A 21,944-nucleotide genomic window follows, 5' to 3' on the forward strand; every position below is an offset into this window, starting at 1 on the left:
TATTAGCTGACTACGCATGGGAGACTATGATGCTAGGTTGAGCTGCTAGTAGCTGGGAGGCTAGGAGGCTAGGAAGAGCTACTATTAGTTTCAAGGCTAAGGATGGGTACTATTAGGTACTATTATTGGGTACTATTATTAGAAGAGCTCTCTATTAGAAGAGCTACTATTCGCTGGGATGCTAGGAAGAGCTACTATTTGCTGGGATGCTAGGAAGAGCTACTATTCGCTGGGATGCTAGGAAGAGCTACTATTCGCTGGGAGGCTAGGTAGAGCTACTATTCGCTGGGATGCTAGGAAGAGCTACTATTCGCTGGGATGCTAGGAAGAGCTACTATTTGCTGGGATGCTAGGAAGAGCTACTATTCGCTGGGATGCTAGGAAGAGCTACTATTAGCTGGGAGGCTAGGAAGAGCTACTATTCGCTGGGAGCTGAATCATGCTGAACTGTTGGTTTAAACTTTATTCATTCTAGAAGGAAATATTTGTGTCTTTGAATTTTCAGACAAAGATCTTCTTCCTCTTCTTTGTGTCCTTTGTACTTTCTTTACTTCCTGTTTCTCTTCTCAGCCAATCACAGCGATCTCTCCGACACAACGTGGTCCGATTCAACAAATGGATGAATACTGGAAATTAAATTAGAATGTTTTCAGGAGAATATCCAGTGTTAAACTAAATGTAGAATGTACAGTGTGTGTTTGTGTGATGGATGGTGTTTGTGTGTCCACTGAGATGAGAAGCCAAGGTTACAGCTCCGTCCTGCTTTCATATCAGCCAATGATCAGCTGCAACATCGATCAACAGCAAGACGCACAAGAGCAGCCGACTCAATTATTCATCTCTAAACTCTTTTGTCCCCTGTTAGCGGATCGATAGCTGCTATAATCAGCTTTCCAATGAAGGAACGTAGCACACTATACACTCAGAGCATCATAGATTATGTTGCATTAGAGGGTGCAGGGCTCAATGCGTCCAGAAATATATTAAAGACACTAAAAACTTTCTAACCATGAGGGGTTTTTAATAAATATCCTGTTGTTACCTGAATCAAAAGAGGTTAATGTCCCGGTGGCCGTTGTGTTGGAGCAATTACTTCCTGTTAAATGTTTGTTTGGGTTTTTTTTTCTCTCATGTCCTCTTTAGTTTTAGCCTGTTAGACTTGGATTTATAAAGTCATCAATGACCTTTTAAAAATAAGGAATCACAACTAAGAGAAAGGAAACTGGATCAGTTTGATCAGGAAATCAACTTCTCTGTGGAAGCTAGGAACAGCTATTCTTACCTGGGAGGCTAGGAAGAACTACTGTTAGCTAAGAGGCTAGGAAGCTGTTTAAGCTGAGATGCTAGGAAGAGTTACTGTTAGTTGAAAGGCTAGGGAGCTAGGAAGAGTTAATGATAGCCAAGAGGCTAGGAAGTTAGGACAAGCTAGTGTTAGCTTAGAGGAAGAGTTACTGTTATTCAAAAGGCTAGAGAGCTAGGATTAGCTTATGTTAGCTGAGGGGCTAAGAAGTTAGGATAAGCTAATGTTAGCCAAGGGGCTTGGAAGAACTATTATTAGCTAGGAGTTTAGGAAGCTAGAAAGAGCTACTGTTAGCTTAGAGGAAGAGTTACTGTTATTCAAAAGGCTAGAGAGCTACGATTAGCTAATGTTAGCTGAGGGGCTAGGAAGTTAGGACAAGCTAGTGTTAGCCAAGGGGCTTGGAAGAGCTATTATTAGCTATTATTAGCTCTTAGCTATTATTAGAAGAGTTACTGTTATTCAAAAGTCTAGAGAGCTACTGCTAATGTTAGCTGAGGGGCTAGGAAGTTAGGGTGAGCTAATGTTAGCCAATGGGCTAGGAAGAGCTATTATTAGCTAAGTGGCTAGGAAGCTAGGAAGAGCTACAGTTACCGTCCAATGAAGAAAACATGGTTGTTGTAAAGGGTGTTTTAGTGGCTCTGTGTTCTAATAGTTTCTTGAGATTCACTAGTTGTGAAATGAGTTCGTTGTTGGTTTTGGTCTTTAATAGAAAACACTCCATGAACTACGTCTAATTGGAGGCCAAACATTCTGCGTCCTCATCCCTCCAGGCCTCAGTAATCAGCGGTTTTTCCATTTGATTCGACTCCTGGATCCAATTTGAATGGCAGCGTGATGTTCCGGTCTCCGGTTCACGCCGAGCCGCACCTCAATTCACCTGACAAATGTGAACAAAGAGCCGGCTCCCTCCGGGTCCCTTTATCTTTCTTACTTTTAATTGGGCCACTCCATCAAAGCGGGATGTCGCGCCAATGAAACACTGTGTCATTTTAATTTTCTCTCATTAGCTTTTAAATTACTTTGCAGTCTTCCGAAGGGGAGACGAGTCATTTTTTAAGATGGAAATGAAAGAGCAACTTAGGGTAAAGGAACAAAAAAAAAGAAAAGACTCTGCTGTTATCCACATGTGGACGGTCATTTAAGACCCGAAGGAATAAGGAATAAGCTTAATTTGCTTTCAGTGCGACGCTTTCAAACGGCCGTGGCCTCTTCAGATATAATAACCATGTTGGTTTATTTCATGCAGCACAATCTAGTGTGTTTGTCAGTGATACCTTTCTCCCCAACAGTGATTCACTCCTTTAATCCCAGATCATCTGCACGTCGCCTCCTCTGCCTGGGGCCAGTGATTCCAGTGGACTTAAGGAGGCACCGGGAGGATTTTCCAACGTAGCGCCGAAGCCAAGTTTCCTCCTCCGTCTTCATCTCTAACTGGACTGTTCCATGGCTTTATAAGCCAGGTGGGTTTAAACCTAACAGCAGACAAAGAAAACCCAATCAAACACATCAAATCAGAGTCCACGTGTTCAGAAGTGTTTCCATCGATGTGATTAGTTTCTATAAATCAGGGATTTGTCTCGTGTTTGTGTTGAAGTGTGTGATGACAACGGATCAAAGGAGCTTTGTGAGGAGCTCAGATATAAAGAGTTGTTGTTCCTGCTCATCAGGCTGGAAAAGGTTCCACAACCATCTGTAAAGAGTCTGGAAGCCACAAATAATCCACAGAGAGTCAGACAGATTGAAGACGACTGTTCCCCTCCACAGGAGTGGTCCACCAACAAACATCACTCCATCATAGTGGGAGAGGAACCAGAGGAACCCAGGGGAACTTCTAAGCAGCTAAACTGGCTAATGCTGGACAATTAGCAGGGAGGCTAATAAGAGCTAGTATTAGCTGGGAAGCTAGGAAGAGCTAATAATAGCTGGTAAGCTAGGAAGAGCTAGTATTAGCTGGGAAGCTATGAAGAGCTAGTATTAGCTGGGAGGCTAATAAGAGCTAGTATACGCTGGGAAGCTATGATGAGCTGCTATTAACTGGGAGGCTAATAAGAGCTAGTATTAGCTGGGAAGCTAGGAATAGCCAGTATTAGCTGGGAAGCTAGGAAGAGCTAATATTAGCTGGGAGGTTAATAAGAGCTAGTATTAGCTGGGAAGCTAGGAAGAGCTAATATTAGCTGGGAGGCTAATAAGAGCTAGTATAAGCTGGGAAGCTAGGAAGAGCTAATATTAGCTGGGAGGCTAATAAGAGCTGCTACTGTCTGGGAGCTGAATCGCGCTGATCAGTTGGTTTAAACTTTATCCTCAATAGAAATATTTCCATATTTAAATGTTCAGATGAAGATCTTCCTCTTCTTTGTGTCCTTTTTACTTGACACCGTTTTGTTTACTTCCAGAGGAACCCGGGGGAACTCGTAAGAGACTAAACTGGTTAATGTTGCAGCTTAAATGTTAGGGAGGGTTAATATCTACAAAGACGTTTCCTGTACAGTTGTGATTTATGGATAAACTTGCTACTGAAACCACGTTAGCTTCAGTACTAGGCTGTAAACATGTCTATCTCTGCTGTAAAGTTGGACGTGATTCTAACATGAAAGTCTACGGGGATTGACTCAGTCTGGAAGAGCTACGTTTAGCTAGAGGATGAATTCATCATCTCAGCTCAGGACACCCTGGTTTGAACTCTGAAACGCGTGGGTGTTGATTTTCCTTTTTAAAAAACAGTTCTTTTCGCTCAGAGCCAGAACAGGATGTGTCATCACTTCTTCCGAGCTCACAATTTAAGTCAAACAACGGGACGTGCTGCAGGAAAATGGAAAAGGCGCCGAGCTCTTATTCCATTTCAGCAAAGCGACTTTATAACCCGACACTCGTGCTTTACACCGAACGGCCATTATCACGCTTTCAAAGTTCCCAACAGCTAAAGCTTTTCTTTTTTTTTTTGTTCTGCACCAACCTACTTTCTCCTCTTTCCTTTTCATTTTTTTTTTCCAGCCGCTCGTGTCCTGCTGCTTGGATTGAAGCGTCATGAGTCCAGTTGTTCAGGGTGTCAGCGGTTTCGCCAATTACAGCGAAGGGGAGCAGCCAAGTCTACAATTAGACTGAGAGAGAAACGTACCTGTCAAATCACAAACTGTACTTTAACATAAAAGCCACAGCTGTTACACGGGACACATGTGCACCTGAGGATTCAGTCAAAACAGTCGGAGTAGCTGCAGTATTATTTACTGCAACGTGCACAGAGCCTCATAATAAGTCTAATAATGGAGGCTGGTCACGGTTTAATCATTTAATGCAAGAGTCTGCAACATTTTTCAGACCAAAGACTTCAAACTGATGAGACCTCCTACCTACTATATGTGTTCTATGTTTAACTCGGCCTAGTGCCATTTATAAATATACATTATTATTATCATTTAGCATTAAATATTAAGCTAATCAAATAATACACAGGTTCAAATATTATTTTTTTTTATTTCAAACGTGGCTCCTGTATCACTGAAGTGTTGACTGAACGATCTTCTACCTCCATTTATCCCTTTACTAAAATATGACAGATTTATTCTAAGATATATATATATATATAAAAAAAATGGCTAATCAACCAAAGGTTTTGCGACCCCCTTGCAGTACCTCCGCGGACCCCTGTTGAAGGCCGATGATTTAACGCGTTAAAGATCTAAAAATCTTAATTGATCTTAACTTTTATTTAGTCTTTGTTGGATCAGACTTTACAGATACAAGAAAGAAGTAGCGGGAAGATGGTTGGCCATTTTAGTTCAATGCTAATCCATTAGCCACTCTGTTGTCAAATACACGTCAGTTAAAAGTCAGTGGTTAATAACTAGTAAAATATTTTCTTCTTCATTTTTGTGAGCTAAATTATTTATCCTGGTCTGCAAGTCTTCTCCAGCGACTGGAGTCCATCCATACCACCCAAAAGTGACTGGAGCGAGATTCAGATCAGCACTAGGAATCATATTTGTGACAAAATGTGATGTTTTATAAAAGGCAAAAGACAAAGCAGCCAGTCTTTAAGATATAAGTTAGAGTTAAGTTAGAGTTTAGTCCTTTAAACCTGGTAGAAAGTCTGGATCATAAGCAACACGCCAACGTTTGTGAAGGCCGGATATGGTCTATTATTGGTGTAGATTTACCTTTTTCGTCCAACAAATTTCCTAAAATTGGAAAATATTTCCAATATAGTGAAATAAAACCAAAGCAAAAGTCATGTTTGAGATACTGGTTCCAGAAAATCACCAAAATGAACCAACTTCCTGTCCAGTGACTAAACTAAAACTGTCTCAGAAGAGTCTGACTCTAACCTGCTTCTTCAAACATTAAAACATCTTCCCAGGATTTATGGATTCTCCTAAACAACCGTGTGCTAAATAATAATAATGATAACTGACAGGTGAGCTTCTGAATCCAGGAGGTGATTAGCCTAGCTTAGCATCAAGACTGGAAGCAGTGAGTCTGGCTTCGTCTAAACCTGAAGAGTTTCCACTGATTACGTCTGTTTTTAAGGAGCAGTAAAATCTGTTTCCTGACGATCAGTGGATGTATTTATTATTTTTTTTGTCCAGATGTTTTCCTTCCACCGAGCCCCTCGTTATCTGATAATCATGAGCAATCAGCAGCAGGAGAAGAAAAAGAAGAAGAAAAAAAAAACAAACTGAGATTGATCCGGTCCCGATTGACCGATGGAGCAGCAGAAGTAAGAATCAATATCGTTTAGGCTCATTAACTGTTGTTGTTTCCAGCTGATGGATGGACAGACCTGCAGCCTCCAGGTCACAAGTTCAATCCCCTGTGCTGCCTCTTTGTGTCGGTGTGTGTGTGTGTGTGTGCGACGCGGCAGCAAACGTGTTAAAAATAGCTCCTCGCGCGCCGTCAGCGATATAAAGGCGGCGCTATGAGCCCCGTGACGTTTGGACGTCTTCCCGTCGTCTCTTTGAGAATCTGTCCACATACATTCTGTCCTGGTTGAAGTGTGTCGGTGCCAGAGAGCAGGTGGCCGACTGTCAGACAGACGAAGGCGACCGGCTGCGTGGAAACGAGGAGGGAAAGAAGTGAGTCTGGACGAGCAAATCGTGAAATACTTGGTGCGTTGCATTAAAAACAGCCTGTGTTGGGATCTTAGTGTAGAGCAGAAGATCTTAGTCTCTTTTGGTCCTGGACAATATCAAACCGCATCCAGAATCTGTCCAGAGATACATAAGTCATCTCGCAGAGGACCTCACGTAGAAAACACACAGAACAGAAACACTTTCTCTGGAGCAACGTGTTCAACGCGTTAAAGCCAGAAACCACAGGTCAACGGGGTAAAGTTTTTAACCAACAGACATCACAACAAAACCTCTCCAGCTGATTACTGACAGAAATACAACATTTTTTTGTATTACAAGTTTTATGTGAATTTTATATTTAAATATGCAAATGAGGGGTTATCTACTTAAATATGCGCTAATTTGCTTTCAATTCCAGAACAGAAATCTGAATAATGGCTAAAGAGAGGTTTCAAATTCTTGTTTCATTCTGTTAATGTTTTACATTTACAGGTTTTTTTTGGATATCTCTTATTATCTCTTCATAAATCACAAAATACTGTCACCTGTCCCCCAAAAAACAACAAAGAAAATCTAAGTCTGCCATGTTTGTTACCTGTACAACGTAGTTAGGAATAAAATGTGTTTGGTTTGTGTAAGAGCTACTGAAGTGGAGATTTCTTCATTTCACTCATTTTATAGATTTACATTGTAAAATCTTTTATATTTTTATTGGAAACCACTATGAACCAAAACCAAATCTACTCAAATCCTCCAAAACATATAATCACATCAACATGTATAATATCAAAATATCAGATTAAATTTTTTAATAAGTTCATTAAAGTGTGAAACATGGATGTTGATCCAGTGACGATCGTTTTTTAAATGTCCCTCTCAGATAAACTCAGACTAGAGGCATAAAATCTGGTCACGTGACGCTTTCGAACCAATCACATTGTCAGAAATCGACACCATCCAGTGAGAGTTTGAGTTTAGCTCTGATCGGCCTTTCCACTTTCATGATTGGTCGCCAATAAAAAAAAGGATGTGACTATATTTGGAGCTGACAGATTTCTTCAGCAGATAAAGAGCTTCACAACAGTTCCTCATATACCTGGTAGAGACGAGGCTACAGAGCTAAGAGCCCGTTTATAAAGCTTTTAGTGAATTTAGGAGTAAATCAGAGATGCAACACAGACAGAGTGAAATGAAATGAACACATGAATGTGCAAAAACTCTCAAAGTTGATCAATGGATGAAAAAAACAGTTTTTGCTGCTAAAGTGGAAAAAAATATGCAAATAAAACAGAAATCTGAGGCATGAGAGTGGAATAAATAAAAGGTTTAAAGAAAGGCAGTTTCTTGAAGACGCTTCTTCACTTGGTACCGTGTCCTGATTTCTGGGAATCTCCACCGACATGAGAACAGAGGCTCGGGATTTATTTGTTTTACTGTCGAACCAACGCCCAAGAAAATGAAACTGCAGCTCCTGGACGTGATGGACTCATCAGATTAACGTGAATAAATACAGAGAAATCCGTGAAAACACAATGATTCAGAACTCAACGAGAAGCTTCAGTCAAGATAATCTGGTGTCGTCTGTGCTCACGTACGTTCATAATTCTGGATAAAGGCTCAAAGACACCAACACGAGGGCTGAGCTATGACCACATGTATGTCACGGTATTTTTTATTTTCTTTCATGCAGGTGTTCACAACGTTTTTTACTGGTTAAGAGAAGAATTAATGCAGTAGATTGACTAAGGATGAACTATTTTACTGTGATGATGAGTAAATATTGTAGAATAATCCCACACTAGTAGTAAAACCTATTTTTTGGTTGATGTCAAATGTTTTAAAACCAAAAAAGGGGACGCTGAGACCCGACCACCCAACCCTCTGCTACCTGTTAGCTCAGGCTAACACCAGGACAGAGTCTCTCGGCAACAATGTTGCTGCCAATGGCAACGCCTTAATGTCATGTGACCTGGGCACCCTTTATCAAATTAATAAATAAATAGTCTTTAATAGACCTTTTACGTGTTTTCTTCTTGCGATACTCGTGCAGTCGTTCAGTGAAGGATGAGGCACAGATTTCCATCTCTGCTTCACATTACGACCAAAGTCACATCAAATCCGCGGCTTTAGTTAAATTTGATCCTGGCTACTGTAGGCCTCTTTCCATCCGGCTCGAGTATTAAAGACGGATTAAAGACACACATGGTATCTGCGGAGTGAGATTAAAATCATGTACGCTCTGCGGAATGAGATTAACGTTGGGTTGACAAACTGTATCAGTAAATACGCCTTTGTGTGTCGTTCGTCGATGCAAATCGGCGTCCGCTCTGAAACGCCGTTCAGTTCAGGAGATTTACCGACGCCTGCGTTTTGTTTTCAGGCCTCGTTCTGGTTTCACATCCGTCAAACTCCCGACAAAGTCTACGTGAAGGCAGTCGTTTTAATCACGGGAGACAATAAATCAGCTCACGAATGAGAAGATCTTCCTGTCTGAAGTCGGAGGAGGAGGAGTCCAATCCATCTCCTCCAACTTTCAATGTTTAGTTAAACTAATGTTCTTCTGGTTTAAGCTTCGTACTTACAGAGGTGCAGGTTATACTAGAGCAGGATAGATGCTGTGTTTTTACTGTTTTATCTAATTTACAGAAATAAATCTTGGGGACACTTTCATTTTCTAGCTGTGATTAATAAGAAAGTGGCAGCTTCCAGGATACCTGCTGAAGAAATTAAAGTAAATCTAAGATTTCTTTACTGTATTTCAACCACTACAGAGAAAAGAATAACTCTGCATCACCTGGATAAAACCTCCAACCACCCAGAGACATTTAGATGGAAACTAGTTCAACTCCGCGTTTCTCAGACGAAGTGTACGACCACATTAAGCCCCGCCTACAAATAATCTGATTGGCCCAACAGATTTCCTCCAGCAGTAGAGTGCGCTGGTCTGGTTTCTAAGCTACTAGAACGATGCTGAAGTTAGACTTACTGCGGAGGCTAACTTCAGCGTCGTGCTACTAGACCATTAAATTTAACCGAATGAACCATTGACTTCCACTTTCTCTGAAAACGTCAGCAAACACGTCACAAATCTTGAGTTGAAAACTTCCACTTGTGAGGTTGTTGATGCCACTAGAGGGCGCTCTCATTTAAAGGCAGCGATCAGTGTAAAGACGGAGAACACTGACAACGTTAACCTTCACCCCCTCCACCAAACTACGTTCAGCGGGAGGTCACTGACTCTGTGGACGCTCTCTGACCGAGGGACATCGGTTAGATTGATGTCGTGTCACCGTTAGTCAACTTTAATTTGATTCATCTTTACATTTGAGTCTCTGCTGATTGAATCGCGTCCTCACTCACTTTGTTTTCAGCCCTGAGCTGATTTGAGGCCGGTGAAGAAGCACTGGAGCAAACCGAAGCCCTTCCTGCTCCTCATGACCTCGTGATGCCGCAATTCGGTTAAAAGCCTCCAAATCCTTCCATTAACAGCCTCCCGCTCATCTCTGATTGTTTTTGTTTAATTATCCAGCAGCTAAAGGTGTTCATCATCCATCCATCCATCAGCCGTGCTCCTGGACGTCTCTTACGGGCGCTGGTTGTCCTGTGATTTCTGTCTTCATAGCCTCAGTTTTGTGTTTTGGACTCAAACATGTGAAAGGCATCTGCTCTGATCTGGTTAATTGCATCGTGAATCATCTCCAAAGCCCTCGAGACGTTCGTGTTTGAACTTCTGCTCATCGTGATTCAGTCCGTCCGTCTGAGACGCGAGATTTTAAAACCCCCTGCAGCGACAGACTTTTTCATTTTTCTGATTTAGAGTCAAAGGACTCAGAGGACGTGAAGAGATCCAAACACCAACGTCTGAAACTCAACAAATCCTTCAATACCAGACATATGACACGTAACACTGGCTACATCAGGTGCAGAGCTTCTGGAGGTGGTTACGAACCATCTACTAATAAAAAGATCAAGTTGGGGGTTTCTAGGAAGAAGTAGAAAAACAAAGATGAACCAAAGATGGAATTAATGAGGACAGAGACGATGGAGATGTGGAGACATCTTGGTCGTCTTCCAAGACTCTAAACATTCAGGACATGGAGACAAACATGGAGGAGGAGATACTTCTTCTTGAATTGTGTAGGTCGTCAAATTATATATATTATATATTATATGGAACAGCAGCATCTTTCTGAACCAATCAGAGCTCTGGACACGAGTTGTGTTTGAGTAAATGATGCAATATGTCATTTTCTTCTGGTTTCACTGATGAAAGTCATTATAGGATTCAACCAACACATTTTCTTCAGGGTGTGGGAGTGATTCCACTTTTGACTTAGAGTGATTCTGACTTCAGTGATAGAAACTTCACAGTCTTGGCTTTAAAAAGAGACTAAGACCATGAATGAGCTCCAACATGTTCATCAGCAGCATTCAGTTACTTTGGGTTTGTCCTAAAAAGGCGGGAATGATGAGAGGCTAATAAAAAGGTGATGAAGTAGGAAAACGAGGAAAATGAACCCCACTGATGAGGAGCAAATGTCAACAAATTGAAAAGTCCTAAAGCGTTGAAGAACTAAACCATCCCAGCAGGTTCATGAGGTGTTTGCGTCTTCCTGGAAACATGTCATTGTGTCTTTTGTGTCTTGTTGCAGCTCGTTTCCATATGTCCGGGTCCATTGATGACCAACGACACCACGGCTTTACCACAACATGCAAGATGGCGGCGACCATATCCCCAGACTTTAAGCTTCACTTTGGTCCGCAGCAGGAAGATCTGGACACATAATCAATTTCTTTCTGTATAATCTTCAGTCTGCACTCAACACATCGATCCCGGCTTCATTCATCCTCCTCAAACACTCAACAAGCAACTTGTCTCCATGTCCAACATCTTTCCACCCCTGTCAACACGTCCCTGATGAAGATGGAGAGGAAGACCTGGGCCGAACAATAATTGCCTGAGACGTTTAATTAGCCGTGAAGGAGGCTGAGACAAGAAAAAGAAACAAACACAGAATCGTGACGAGCCGCCTGATGTCCGGGGTGAACGTGTTGTGCAGACATCGGGTCGTACGAAGCAGCTGTTGTGATGAGATCTTCATCCTCCTCCTCATCCTCTCGCCGCTTTCTTTTTTTGCGTCTCTAATTAAACAAGTGACATTTGAAGCAGAGCCCCAGGTCGACGGAGGACTAACCCTCTCCTTCCTCCCTCGTCTTCCCTCTGCGTGCATCAATCACGGGTCCAGCCCCCCGGGCGTCCCCCGGGTCTCTACGCGGCGGTCCGATGCCGAGTGTCAGATGGTCTGGTAATGAGTTGTTATTGTGCGAGTCGATGTGTACGCGCCTCCCCGATGAGCCGGCGTCACCCCGAGGATAATGTTTCATTGATTGCGTGATCGATGGCTCATGCGAGGCGCCGAGGGTGTCGTTGCTGGGTGTTGAGTCGAGCGCCGCGTCCCGTCATCTGGTCCTTAATGCCTTCACGGCCTCCGGGATACGCAGAGTTCAGACGCCCATTAACAGATTATATATTTTTAAGAAGTAGAAGCGCTCCCTGCAGATAGAGGACATTAGGAAGGAGGTTCAGTTCATGGTTCTTCTCTTCTTACAGATGTGCTTTTTTTTCAGGATCCAGGAGATGTTTCAGCTTTCTTTGTTGGATAACTCAGCTAATTCTGGTTCTGATAAGTTCATGTTTTTCTGTAAGGCCATAAACACCAGTGGTGGGGTTTCCATAGAGCTCGTCATCCATTAAAAGTGTTTTTACCCGAAATGAAATGAAAATAACCCCCAAAAGGCTGAAAACAAGTTAAACTGGAGAAACTCTACAAGTCCAGGTTTTTCTTGTTTTTTTGCTGATACACGACGACTTGGACGACTGGAAACGTTCACAGACACAAAGTTCCACTCGTATCTAGACATAATGAAGCTTCACAGGTTCATGGCGTAACACCAACGTATATTTTCTACCAGGTCATTTGATGTTCTTTCCCTTTTTTTCCCAACAACAACATCATGGCTCCTCCCCATTAGCATGCTAGAAGGGTTAGCCTTTAATGCTGGGAACATGCATGGACTTCACTAAGGTGGTACGACACGTGTTTTAAAATATCTCACCACATACATAGGTGCTGATAAAATATCATTAATGTAAATTTTACAAGATAAAATCCAAACTACTGATTTCTCATAATTGGAATTTAGATTTTTATTTCAAATTGTTGAAAAGGTTAAATTTGAAATTGTGATTTTAGATTTTCAACCTCATAATTTTGACTTTGTTATGATAAAAGCTAAATTAAGGATTCTTTGAGTTTTACAGGTCTTATATTGTAATAATAGTTTTTATGCCTCAGGTCTCCACTGCTTTTTTAAGATGTTTTCTTTGTTGGATTTTTACATGAACTCAAAAACAGAACATTGACTAATTTCAGCTAAACTGTCTCCAGAACCTCTGAACTTGAGTTGTATCCTCCCGTTTAATCTGTTTCCTGTCTAAGTCTCACTCTATTTTGCAGCATCTCAGAATACAACCATGATCCATTCAGATGTCTGTTTATCTAAAAGTCTGATTTCAGTAAAAGTTTTTTTTTTTTTTTAAAAACTGAACGTCCATCATCCACCTCCATCCTGACGCCACGCACCAAACAGACCTCCACCACCCAACCACAACCAGGAGTACAGAACCATCTCTTTAAATGATGTCTCCTTTGGTTGTGTTTCCTCTCCAGGCCCAGTCTGAACCTGGATAAAGACCTCGTCTCCAAGGACTTGTCCTGGCTCACAGCCCAACACACCGGCGTCCAACATCTGTGGGCTTCAAACATCCCTGAGGTTTCCTGGTCCCGTAACAGGTCTCATTTATAAGACAGTTTTCATGTGATCTGGAGGAACATCTGGTCTTTGTGTTCCCGATGTCGTTCTGATCCAGTTGCTGGTTGATCCTCATCAGGCTTTGGATTCTCATCACTCATTTCTCTGTCCACTCTCCTCATCCTGCCTCGTGACCGATCCTCCTCCTCCGTCCTACCAACCTCTGTTCATGGAAATGTAGCCTGAACCTCCCATGACTAGTGTGTTGACGACCAAACCTGAAATGGGTGGAAACTGTTTGGACTTTTGGGGATTTTTGAAGACTTTTCAACCAAGTCTCCATCTCTTAAAGACTGTGGATGACGTATGTGACTTGAGTTTGACCACAGTCTCCACTGAATGGTCTTTTAAAACTGAAGAAGATCCAGCTTGTTTAAGTTGGATAAACCAGGACCTGGTTGAACCTTCACAGACGTCCTCCTCTATACAGTCCTGTCCTTTTCCACATAATTTTCCTTCTTTGTTCTGTTTATTATTATCTTTCATTGGGCTCAAACTGCTTTGTCAGGACATCACCTTTTCCCCTTCGCAGATTTAATTAAAGTTTCCTTCATTACTCATCCTGCCTCAGACTCTTCTTTCCTCCTGTTTGGACCAAAAACATCGAACTGCGTCCATCCAAACGTTTGCTCGGCTAATTTAGCTTCCACCCTTAACAACCTTACCTAATGGCATCTTATTTGCAGCCCTCCTCCTAATTAGCTTCATTCCGGGTCCTCAGTCCATTACGGAGCCATGGAACTCATCATTCTTCTTCTACGAATCCTGATGAAGAGTCTAATGAGTCAATTGGGGACTTTCCTGTTTTTGTTTTTTGGTCATGCTTCTCGACATCTCCAATTAATTAGGAGACATGAGTAAAGAATGTGAGGAGGTTTTATTATAACTTTGTGTAGTGTCTCTGAAAGTCTAAGGTCTGTACTGACATTTCCTTCGGTGTCAAATGAATGAATGAAATCTGAATGTTCCACAGAGAAAGGAAACAATCGTCAGTTTAACTATGATGCCTTTATTTTTTAGATATATACTTTATATATATAAAGAAACGTGGTGTTGAGGATTCAGACAGAGGGCAGCAGTCTGTCTCAGCAAAACGCCTTGTTCTGCCAACGCGCTCGCTTCCTGCCCAGTGTAATTCAGAAGTGAAAGGTCACGGCCATTTTATTTAACCTCCTGTCAATGAGTCACTGCACAGGGAGCTAATGCACACACACAGATAACTCCTGTTTCTGTCCCTTGACCTAATATATCATCTAACCCTAAAACCAAGCAACTTTTAATCCTTAAAACAAAATGGTCCAATGACCCCGTGCATTTTTGTGCATAAAAAAGTAGCAAACCGGAAATTGTTTCATGCTATAGCTCATTGTTCTAAACCTTTAACTTCAGGTTCCCGTCTCAACACAAACTCTAAACAAACAAAAACGACGGTGAGAGAGATTTAGGGCAGGAAACGCTGCACAGACAAACGGGACAGAGATTCTGTGAGAGCTCATTTTTCAGATGTTTTTTACTGGAGTCATCTCTCACAGATGTGAATTTCCCTGCAGGATCCGGCGGCCGATCGATGCAGGAGGAGACGGCGAACGGCTCCACAACAGAGCATCAAGTTGAAGAATCTGCGGAGGGAAATATCGGCGGCGCTCAGCTTCGGCTGATGAACGACCGCGAGCTCCTCGTCCTCCGTCCTTCTTCCTTTTCTCTCTCTGCGCATCCTGTTCATCAAACTTTGTTCATTTTTCGTGGGACCAGAGGCTGACGTCAACCTTTCTGTCCCGTCTGTCCGCTCAGAAAATACGACCTCAACTTTTGAGCTGCGTCAGCAAAACGGCCGGACAGGAAAACCAGTTTTTGGCCCATGCATCAAACGAATCCAACCAAGCTCCTCTGTCTCCTCTGATGGTTTTATCAGAACATGTGAACCCAGAGTGAGTCACCTCTCAGATCAATCCAGAAACACTGAATGAGCTCAGAGTTCATTATTCGGTTTGATGCAGGAGGCTGTTCGTCTTCGTCTCTCTCCTGTTTGCTCTGTTTCACACGATGAATAACTCAGCTAATCCTGTTACTGATAAAACTCATCATGTAACAGTTTAATGGTCGTGTTCTTCTGTGAGGCTGTAAACTCACAGCTGCACCAATGGTGGCGTTTCCATAGGAGTCGTCTTCTCTTGGCTTGTTTTTTTTTTTGTTGTTGTTGTTTTTTTTTTTAAATATACGATGACTTGGTCGATTGAAAAACCTTCACAGACACAAAACACCACTCGTATCAAGGCATCACGAGATGAGATGTTACAATCCGTTGAGCCAAAATCCCAGACGAAACGCATTTAGAAACCCAGTCCAACTGAAACCAGCAGGCTAGCAGTCAGCTAGCAGCTAACTAGCCTAGCCAAAGGCAGCAGACAGTATGCAGCACATCACTGGGGTTCATCAACTGTTATGCTAATGTACATTTGTCCCCAAGTCATTCGATGCAGGATGTTCTGTTCTCATGACTACTCCCCATTAGCATGCTAGCAGGTTAGCATTTAAGGACTTAATACAATACATATTATGTAGTAGACATAAAAAATTGTGTCTTAAAAAAAGAAAGATAATAGAAAATCCAAAATGTGTATTGTGTATGTAATTATGTATTTTGGGACTTTTTTGTTTCCTGAAATGACTTTTATTCTTAAAATGTTGAATTTGAAATTGTCTCATACTTTTGACTTTGAAATTCAGATTTTATATGTACATATTGATTTAAACTATAAACTCTATTTTGTTCTAATAAAAACTAAATTAATGATTGCTTGAGTTTTACAGGTCTTATTTATATTGTAGCTTTTATTGCTGCACCTTTTTATGCTTTTATTTTTATGCTAACGATGCTTTACTTTCCAAACTTCCTTTCATATTAAGTGACCTCATGCCACTCTTACTTTGTGAGTTTTGCTTTATAATAAGAGGTGATTTGCTGCATACGTCCACAGAGACGTACGGGCAGCAGGATGGTGAAGGTGATGAGTTTATTCTGGGGAAGGAGGAGGTGGTGGAGGCCTGAAAAGTAACTGGAGTGTGAAACAGGATCACTTCTACTAATGCATCAATCACAGTAAATGACTCGGGGTTTGTCACATAGTTTACAGGAGCTGTATGAAATGATGTCCAGCCACAATATATTATAAAAATAAGAATTTGTGAAGGAAAATAATCAACCTGATGTAAATAAAGACGTCTGAGTGATAGAACTGGTTGTTGTTGATTCGCTTTATGTTCACATTTGACCAAATCTGGGCCATTTGAATGGTTTTAAAAGGACCTGATGTTAAATCTCTGTATCACATTATAAACTGCACCAGTCTGTCAGTTCATTCAAGAAGCAAACAAACCATTTGTCATTGGACCAATGATGATCCATCCACTTCCATAATGTTTGATTTTATCTCCTCTGAATTAATTAGTTCATCTTTTATAACTATGATTGATTTTTCTTCTGTAGCTGAATGGTGTTAATTCAGTTATTGTTTATGTTGACTGTGTGTTTCTGTTTTTATTATGTGCTAATAAATACGTTTGAATAAAAGCATCTCAGGCTACATGAATCTTTGCTGAGTCCCAACTGTAAAGCTGGAATAATTTAGTTTTCAGACACTTTCCTCTTTATATTCCTATTAATATGAATCACATTGTCATTTCATGGGTGAAAAAAAAATAGTTAATTCCAACTCTTTGAGCCACAGTGTCCAACAATACATTCACAATCAGATGAGAGAATTATTGTGATTTTATTTATTATTATTAAATTTATTCAGAATATTCAATTAATACAAAGCCTCCCACCTGACACCAAACAAATTCCCATCACAAAACTAAAATAAAAACCTGAGGAATCAAACAACAAAATACAGGGAAAATAATAACTCAGGTTGTGTCTTAAAACCAAACTAAACCAGAGTCATATTTATTTATTGTTATTTACAGAGGTCAGAGGTCAGAGGTCAGGACCTGAATAGTGGAAGTGTGGTGGTGAGATGGATGGAGGAGTCTGGGGTGGATGGATGGGTCAACAGAACTTTTATCTTTCAAACCTGAAGCTACATTAGTTGAAACAAGCCTCATAATGAAATCCACAGTTTTCTGGTTTGAGTTATTTTAAGAAGCGACGCTGCTGATTTTATCCGTGAGCTGGAACTAGAAACATGAACCCGACTCCGGTTTCACCGCGGATGTAACGCGCTCCGATAAAGCAGAACGAGCCGGTTAAATCCCTGAAGCTGTTTTCTGGACAGAGATGCAGCAGGTCAACGTCTATTTCTGTCCACGGGACCAGAGCCGGCGTCTAGACGCTCTGACCCCAAACATCATCGTACCTCAGGTCCAGAGTCACCTGTCACCACATGCGCTGTTTCACTTTTGACTTTTTACCAATTCATTTAATCTGATTTAAAAAATTAAATGGTTGTTACATTTTTTCTTTACTTTCTTTAGACTTTTTATGGCTTCATTGACTTTTTTACTTGATCATCAAGTTAAAGAAACAGTTAATTTTTTATCGTTATATATGCGTAGAGGAGGAAAATGTCATGTGGTCTCTGTACTATAAGACTGGCAAACACAACAGAAACAAGGTATTAAAAAAACACTAAAATAAAATGAAATAAGATTAAGAAATAAAAAAATTATAAATTAAACATGCATAATATCAAACAGGGCTACACCACCTAGTAACACGATGATATAAAAACTCATTGACTGAAGGTTTATCACATATAACATCATGACTTGGATTTTCTATCTCAAATTATTGTTATTTTTATTGTGAAATTGTCTTTTGAAGATTTTCAACCAATTCTGTCTTTGTTCAAATTTCAAGATTTTAACTATTTAAGAGTTAGTTGACGTTTAGTAAGTTAAAGTAATCGGAAAAATACCTTTTCTGACGTTTTATCCCGTGAATTTAAATGAATCAGTGTGAATGTTTTATTTTGTAGTTTTTATTATCCAGCAGCATCGTGTTGTTTGTAGAGGAAAGTAGAGTCTCTGTGTTTGGAGGTTAATCAAATTAAACAGGAGAATCTGGTGATCGGCTCCAAACTCGATAATGCAGGAAATGAAGGGAGACGATGAAGGCAGCGAGGCGGACGCGACCCGTTTTTAATTTATTAAACTGACGATTAAAGCTGCATCAACACACGGTCGACTGCTTTGATTCCAGCCGAGCTCAGAGCGAGACGTTGTCCTCCAGTCGTCCCTCCAGGTTTAACTCTACAGGTTTGACCCCAGTGAGACAAGGTTCAGATCTGTGGTTTTAACACTGACTTGGGTTCAGATGGACCTGCAGAGTTCAGACTAGAGACCTTGGTAGTCGACAGATTTAACTATGGAGCACAGACTCGGTGTAACCTGGAGTAGCAGTACTTGATGATGTCTGCAGGGAGGGCAACAAACTCCACACACATAAATTCAAAAAGTGACCAAAAAAAAAACACTAAGGAAGAACTTTAACAAAATAACTGTAACCCGTGTCCCATGTAGCTGCTTAAAACTGACAAATAAATGGGGGTGTTGTAGTAAAGTGGGACAGGGCCTGAGTTCGTCTGGAGCTACATGTGATAACTGTGATAATGATGTAAAATAACTTGACAGAAAGGTTGTACTTCCTCTTTAACAAAAGTTCTGTTAATCTGTTTATTTTAACTAAAATATCACCTTGGTAATTACCACACGGAAGGTTAAGTTCAATAGGAAAATGATTTATTACAGTCATAAATGTGTAACTTGTTCACCGTTGACCTTATAATATTCAAAACTCTCAAATAATTCTCTGGTACCTTTAACTCCCAAATGATCTCGGAGGAACCCGAATAGAATTTAGTCACAATGACCAGCAAACTCAAATGTCCACCAGCCCACACACACATTCACACCGGGCTTTTTATCTTAACCAAAATAAAACCGTTAAAAAACGTTAAAATGGCCGCTTCACTGGCGGTAACCAGCAGAAACAAAAAGGCGCGTGCAAAATGTAAGTGTACTCACGAGTCCTCACAGTCAGAGATGGCGATGGGGGGAGGAGCAAATGGAAAGATGGCGCGTCGGCGGCACGGGAAGGGCGCGAGCAGTAGCACGTGCGATGAACCCCGCTCAAATACAACAGCTACAGTTTCTCTCCCGCGGTCCTCACTCTTCCCTCTTATGGCAAATATCCTGAATCACACAGTTACGCTTAGTAACTAAGCTACAGGCTATTTCATGGCGAAAAACCCACAGTTTTTCTTACAGAAATTAGCATTTGCTAGCTGCAATGCAGAATAAACAGAGTGGAAGCCTACGAGGAGGCTTAGCTAAAGGCTAGCAGCAATTAGCGATTCAGCTCGGGTTTTTATAAACATTAAAAATAAACAACAGCACCTTAAAACACATGAATTTACCTGTGGCAGCTTCCAGAGTTCACCCACATCCACCACAGGACGACTCGCCGTCAGTCTTGGAAGTTTTTCCGCTGGTTTTCCTGCTCGGACGCCCAGAAAAACGCAGCCCCTGCTGGTGCGAACCTGTCGCGCGCTTCGGTGACTCTAAGCTCCTCCCACCTGAAGCACGTGCGGACTGGATCGGATGATGTCACAGACAAAGATGAGAGAATAAAAAGATGCTGCACTACTTCACAACAAACTGGTCTCTTGACGTTTCTGCCGACAAACAAAAATGATTAGATTTTTAAACTACACCCATTTTATCTCTGACTCTTTTAACTGCACATGAAAGTACAGTTTTTTAACATGTTATAATCAAACATTTTTAAAACATATTTACCTTCATGAACTATTATTTATTACAACACAAACATTTTAACCTCTGTATATGAATGAATGAATGTAATAGCCACGGGGCTACATAACTAAAAAATAAATAAAAATGAAAACCAAACAGAGTCACAGGAAATTCTTAAAATTCAGAACCATGACCCATTCTGGGATGTGTCCACACAAGTTACCTCCAGGTGTTTGGACTGTGCTCGGTCAGAGGACACTTTGAGTTGGAACCAGAGACTGATCTGATGATGGTTCACGAGAACAGACAAGAACCCAGATAGAGGAACAGGAAGAAGAAGAGTCAGAAATGCACCACAAATTAGAAGAAGAAGTAGAAGAAGAGGCGTTCATCAATGTCTCCGTCACAAACTTGCAGATTTAGTTGTTCAAACCTGACAAATTCAAACCTGGTTTACAGACTGTGGATGCACCAAATGCATTCTGGGATACGTGGCTGTACCAAGTCCACACAGGTTAAACTAAGAATGCTTTCAAAAATAGAAATAATGGTTGTTTATTTTTATCAATTTACAAAATGCCAAAACTGATTCATTAGAAAAGACAAGAACTTAGGTTCTAGGTAACGCTCTTGTACAGTTCATATATCTGAATGACCATCAAGGTGAATCTGGTGGTCGGAACCAAAATGGTGGACGCTGGTCGTTGAGACTGGTTCAACACGTCCAAAGGTTTTAAAAGTCTCTGGGTTTCATTAACATTCACGTTGCCTCATGGTGAGAGTTTGTTTTTCCTTTTCCTCCACGTAAACCCACTTCGTATTTACTGGAGGGCTGCGGCAGCCTCACAGTTTGTTTCTCGGGCCTCAGCCAGGCCGCTGACTGTGCGTCGGATTCCCTCTCAGCTGCTCTGGCACATTGTTGGTCGTGCAGCCGAAGCCGTTAATTATGGCAGCCAGTTCACAGTTTTGATAGCAGGGCTCTGGCGCTCGGCGACGTCCCAACTGTCAGTTTAATCACAGAGCGAGGTCGACGACACCGGCCGGCGCTGGCTGGATGGCTGGCTGGATGGATGACTGGATGGCTGGCTCTCCTCTCCTCTCGCCTCGACGCTGCATAAAATATCAAGTCCCCGCAGTTGCTTCAGCCGAAATTTAACCCGAAACGAAGAAGCAGATGGAAACGACGATAAACTGTAATTAGGGCTGACATTAAAACACGATGTGAGGTTCGTGTTGAGAGCCTTAAAACCATGATTTCAAGTTCAAGTCACCGTCTTTTATCCGTCTGCCTGAGCTGGAGACGTTCTGCTCATGTTTAAAGTAAAAAAAAAGCTCCAATGTTTCGCTCTTCACCAGGTAAAACAGAACAATGGGAGATCTTTAAATAGGTAGGTGGTCACATGGTCTCACAACCGATTCCACTTCCACATCGGGGGAAACACAAGATTGGAAATCGCGCTAACGTAACGGTGCTATTAACACGTCCACCTCGGGATTTAAAACACGTCAGGTCAGACCATCGTACGTTTTTGTAGCTCGGCACCTGCACAATTTGTGCTCGTGTATGTTTGTTGGTTCTTTGTGTTCATTTCTTTTTATTTATTTTTTTTAAGACAATGACATTATTTTCTGTTCAGTAATATATATTTTATTAATCCAAGAGTTCATTGTCTCTCGTCTTTTGAAACAATAAATAAGAAGGAATTAATCTAATTAATATTATTTTCTTTGTCACTGTGATTATATGTGTATATGTAAATATGCACATGTGTGTATATTACATTGATTTAATAACCTTTGGCTTCTTCCTGCTCCTTTTGAGCATAAAATGTGTTAAATTCTGTTGTTTTACTTTGAGCTGTTGTCTTATGACTATTATCGTTTGTTTGCTTTTTTCTTTTATTCTGTGGTCAAATAAACTTTCTTTCTTTCTTTCATTATTTATT

At 41.2% G+C, this 21,944-nt stretch overlaps 1 long non-coding RNA gene across 1 annotated transcript; it reads right to left on the reverse strand.

The window, feature by feature from the left end:
- Positions 1–454: 454 nt before the first annotated feature.
- On the reverse strand, positions 455–19,855 carry LOC125011065. The gene is made up of 5 exons (XR_007113116.1): positions 19,659–19,855; positions 19,267–19,434; positions 4,258–4,398; positions 2,575–2,772; positions 455–626 (listed from the first exon to the last, which is right to left on the reverse strand). It is a non-coding gene; the product is annotated as an uncharacterized LOC125011065 (long non-coding RNA).
- Between the last annotated feature and the right edge of the window lie 2,089 nt (positions 19,856–21,944).

The sequence above is a fragment of the Mugil cephalus genome, chromosome 7 (assembly GCF_022458985.1).
Source record: "Mugil cephalus isolate CIBA_MC_2020 chromosome 7, CIBA_Mcephalus_1.1, whole genome shotgun sequence".
Lineage (NCBI taxonomy): Eukaryota > Metazoa > Chordata > Actinopteri > Mugiliformes > Mugilidae > Mugil > Mugil cephalus.